Raw genomic sequence first — 5,000 nt, 5'->3', positions numbered from 1 at the left:
GAGTCACCAAAGCGGCCGGGGGACGAGGCCCGACCCCCGAAGGGGGAGCCCACGCCGCACCCGGATGGGTTTTGGATCTGATAAATGCACGCGTCCCCGGCCCCCGGGGGGACCGGGTCGGCGCTCGTTGGCATGTATTAGCTCTGGAATTGCCACAGTTATCCAAGTAACGGATGGAGCGATCAAAGGAACCATAACTGATTTAATGAGCCATTCGCAGTTTCACTGTACCGGCCGTGTGCACTTAGACCTGCATGGCTTAATCTTTGAGACAAGCATATGTTACTGGCAGGATCAACCAGGTAGCCCCGAGCAGAGTGGTAGAGGAAGAGAGCTCTTCCTCGCTCACGGGTCTCGCGCTGCCGCTCGCGCCCCCGGAGGGGGCGAGGGAGGCGCGGCCGCTCGCTGTGTGGGGTTTTTGCGGGGTTGTGGTCACCGGGAAATGCGACGTGCTTCGCGGCGAGCCCGGCCGAAGAGCGGAGAGCGCCCGCACCGGCGCCGCCCTCCACTGTGAGAGAGCGGCGAGGGAGGCGCGTCGACCTTCGCTGGGCTGCCGGTGGAGGACTTTCGAGGTAGACCGGTCGTCTGAGTCCTTTTCCCAAGGAGCGAGGGAGTGCGGAGGAGGCCCGAAGGAGGCCTCGCTCTGCTGCGGGTCTGAGGCCCGAATCGGGGAGGAACCACCCTGCCCACAACGGTCCGAAGGGACCGGGCGAGGGGCCTACCCCAGGGGCGTCGTAAGTTCCCATCGGTCAGGTGACAGAACAGCAGGGCGCTGCTGCTATCGAAGTCACCCCCGGCAGTCGTTCCTGCTGAGGTGAGGGGCCCGTTTAGAAGAGAACGGTGCACCTTCTGGGGCCGTCGTTCTCCTCTAAGGTCTCCTCTAAAGACTTCCCAACAAGTGCTGAAAACCAAAGTCCACGAAGTTTCGCCTTCGCCGAAACCTCGATGGCAGGTCAGAGAAAACCGGGGTGGGGTGGGGGGGGCCCTATCGGCTGGTGGGGGGGTCCTCCCGCCTGGCGTCGACCCGTTCACGTGTCCTAGTAACCCAAAGTGTCCCAGCGCCCTGTCTTGTGCGTCTTGTGCGTGACTGTAGACATGTAGAGAGCCTTCCTCGTAACGTCCCCGGTGGATGTGTTCTGCAAGTGCCAGGCGAGCCCTCTCCAGGCCGAACGTATTCCTGTTGAGCCTTAAACGAACGTCGACTCTTTGTGCCTTATTTTTCTCTCTCCTTGAGAGTGAGGTGAATCGCCTTTTAGTTGGTTAAAAAATAAAAAAATAAAAAAAGTTTATTCAAGGATAACATCCTAACCCCCCCCCCACAATCCCCCCCCCACACACACACACAGAGGGATTCACTTTCCAATAGAAAATGTATAAAACAAAAAAAATAATAATAATTTAAAAAAATCCTACCGATGACCCCAGGCCAGCCCATCAGCTTCTCTTTAAATAAAAAAAGAAAGAAATTTGTGAAAAAAAAAAAAAACTGCCGCAGACCCCCGGTCACCCCATCAGCTTCACTTTGCGAGAAAAAAAAAAAAAAAAAAATTAGAGTTAAAAAGTAGACCCCCGGCCATCCCATAGGCTTCACTTTGCAAGAAAAGTAGTAGAAGAAAAAAAATTGAAAAAGAAAACTACTTGTCACCGTAGAACCCCGGTCATCCCATTGGCTTCACTTTGCGAGAAAGAAAGAAAAAAAAAAAACCGCTGACCCACAGCCAACCCACCAGCCTCACTTTGTAAAAAAAAAAATAATAATAATTATAAACAGAGTATATCCCCGGCCATCCCATAGGCTTCACTTTGCAAGAAAAGTAGTAGAAGAAACAAAACTGGAAAAAAAAACTACCTGCCACCGCAGACCCCCGGTCATCCCATTGGCTTCACTTTGCGAAAAAACAAAAACTGATAAAATACTATATACATACCTACATATACACACATATATATATATATATATATATATATATATATATATATATATATATATATATATATATATATATTTGTCTGTGTGTGTGTGTTAAAGGATATATCATGCTTCTACCAGAAATATCCCAGAGACCCACCATCCCCCAAGTGAGACTTTGTCATCTCATTGGCTTCACTTGGCAAAAAACAAAAACTGAAAAAATAAATAAAAATACCTCGTCCCCCGGCCACCCCATATGTATATATATATATATATATATATATATATGTGTGTGTGTGTGTGTAATTACATATATGTGTTTGAGGTAAAGGATCTATCACGTTTCTACCAGAGACCCACCATCCCCCAAGTGAGAGTTGGACAAGTGTGCCCTAACCTTAACCCAACCATACAACCATAAACCCCTAACTCTAAACCTCAACCTAACCCTAAACCCAATTTTAACTCCACCCCTAACCCCAACCCAAACCCTACCCCCAACCCTAAATCCAACTTTACCCCTCAACCTAACTCCAAACCCTACCCCCAACTTTAACCCCACACCTAACCCCAACCCAAACCCTACCCCAACCCTAAACCCAAATTTAACCCCACACCTAACCCCAACCCAAACCCTACCCTAAACCCAAATCTAACCCTAAACCCCAAATCATAACCTCAAACCCTACCAAGCCTAACCCTAATCCTTTAAGAAAAGACCCACCATCCCCCAATTGAGTGTTGCACGACCATAGTCTCTGTGCCTTTTCTCTCTCTCTCTCTCTCTCTCTCTCTCTCTCTCTCTCTCTCTTGCAGGGTGAGCTGAATCGGCTTGACTGACAAAAACGAAGGAAAACCACCACCTCTAGCCAGAGAGCAGGAAAGCCATCCCCCAGCGAGAGTAGGACGACTGTGGCATGGTGCAGTGTTCCACCCAGCAACAAAAGACCCACCATCCCCCAATTGAGTGTTGGACAACCATGGCCTCTGTGCCTCTCTCTCTCTCTCTCTCTCTCTGTCTCTCCCTCCCTTCCCCTCCTCTCTCTTTCTTGCAGGGTGAGCTGAATCGGCTTGACTTTGACAAAAACGAAGGAAACCCACCACTCCTAAACAGAGAACAGGAAAGTCATGCGCCGAGTGAGAGTTGGAGCAGTGGGCCTCGACGAGGCTTGTGCAGTGTTCCAAAGAGCAAGAAAAGACCCACCATCCCCCAAGTGAGTGTTGGAACCACCAGTGACTCTTTGCCTTTTCTCTTTCTAACCCCCCCCCCCTTCTTACAGGGTGAGCTGAATCGGCTTGACTTTTACAAAAATGGAGGAAACCCACCACCCATAGACAGAGAGCAGGAAAGCCATCCCCCAGCGTGAGAGTTGGAGGAGTGGGCCTCGACGAGTCTTGTGCACTGTTCCAAAGAGCAAGATAAGACCCACCATCCCCCAAGTGACTATTGGTTGTACAGTGCCTCTCTTGAGAGTGAGGGGAATCGGCTTGACTCTACAAAAAGAGGACAGACCCACCATCCCCCAAGTGAGTGTTGGAACCACCAGTGACTCTTTGCCTTTTCTCTCTTTCTCTTTCTTCTCTCTCCTTCTTACAGGGTGAGCTGAATCGGCTTGACTTTGACAAAAATGGAGGAAACCCACCACCCATAGACAGAGAGCAGGAAAGCCATCCCCCAGCGTGAGAGTTGGAGGAGTGGGCCTTGACGAGGCTTGTGCAGTGTTCCAAAGAGCAAGATAAGACCCACCATCCCCCAAGTGAGTGTTGGAGGACCAGTGGCTCGCTTTCTCTTGAGAGTGAGGGGAAACAGCTTGACTCTACAAAAAGAGGACAGACCCACCATCCCCCAAGTGAGTGTTGGAACGACCAGTGACTCTTTGCCTTTTCTCTCTTTCTAACAACCCCCCCCCCCCCCCCTTTCTTACAGGGTGAGCTGAATAGGCTTGAGTTTTACAAAAATGGAGGAAACCCACCACCCCTAGACAGAGAGCAGGAAAGCCATCCCTTGAGAGAGTTGGAGGAGTGGGCCTTGACGAGGCTTGTGCAGTGTTCCAAAGAGCAAGATAAGACCCACCATCCCCCAAGTGAGTGTTGGAGGACCAGTGGCTCGCTTTCTCTTGAGAGTGAGGGGAATCGGCTTGACTCTACAAAAAGAGGACAGACCCACCATCCCCCAAGTGAGTGTTGGAACCACCAGTGACTCTTTGCCTTTTCTCTCTTTCTAAACCCCCCCCCCCCCTTCTTACAGGGTGAGCTGAATCGGCTTGACTTTTACAAAAATGGAGGAAACCCACCACCCATAGACAGAGAGCAGGAAAGCCATCCCCCAGCGTGAGAGTTGGAGGAGTGGGCCTCGACGAGTCTTGTGCACTGTTCCAAAGAGCAAGATAAGACCCACCATCCCCCAAGTGAGTGTTGATGACCAGTGGCTCGCTTTCTCTTGAGAGTGAGGGGAATCGGCTTGACTCTACAAAAAGAGGACAGACCCACCATCCCCCAAGTGAGTGTTGGAACCACCAGTGACTCTTTGCCTTTTCTCTCTTTCTCTTTCTTCTCTCTCCTTCTTACAGGGTGAGCTGAATCGGCTTGACTTTGACAAAAATGGAGGAAACCCACCACCCATAGACAGAGAGCAGGAAAGCCATCCCCCAGCGTGAGAGTTGGAGGAGTGGGCCTTGACGAGACTTGTGCACTGTTCCAAAGAGCAAGATAAGACCCACCATCCCCCAAGTGAGTGTTGGATGACCAGTGGCTCGCTTTCTCTTGAGAGTGAAGGGAATCGGCTTGACTCTACAAAAAGAGGACAGACCCACCATCCCCCAAGTGAGTGTTGGAACCACCAGTGACTCTTTGCCTTTTCTCTCTTTCTCTTTCTTCTCTCTCCTTCTTACAGGGTGAGCTGAATCGGCTTGACTTTGACAAAAATGGAGGAAACCCACCACCCATAGACAGAGAGCAGGAAACCTATCCCCCAGCGTGAGAGTTGGAGGAGTGGGCCTCGACGAGTCTTGTGCACTGTTCCAAAGAGCAAGATAAGACCCACCATCCCCCAAGTGAGTGTTGATGACCAGTGGCTCGCTTTCTCTTG

At 50.6% G+C, this 5,000-nt stretch overlaps 1 non-coding gene across 1 annotated transcript in view; it reads right to left on the bottom strand.

Annotated features, from left to right (window-relative positions):
* LOC141375468 (18S ribosomal RNA) overlaps window positions 1–305 on the bottom strand; it is a 1,887-nt gene extending 1,582 nt beyond the window's left edge. Inside the window, exon 1 of the ribosomal RNA XR_015496695.1 lies at window positions 1–305. This exon is cut by the window's left edge and continues 1,582 nt beyond it. This is a non-coding gene — a ribosomal RNA (18S ribosomal RNA).
* Window positions 306–5,000: the final 4,695 nt, after the last annotated feature.

The sequence above is a fragment of the Danio rerio genome, chromosome 7, assembly GCF_052040795.2.
Source record: "Danio rerio strain M-AB ecotype USA chromosome 7, GRCz13ab, whole genome shotgun sequence".
In the NCBI taxonomy this organism is placed as follows: Eukaryota; Metazoa; Chordata; class Actinopteri; order Cypriniformes; family Danionidae; genus Danio; species Danio rerio.
This window is presented reverse-complemented; position numbering and strand designations above follow the sequence as displayed.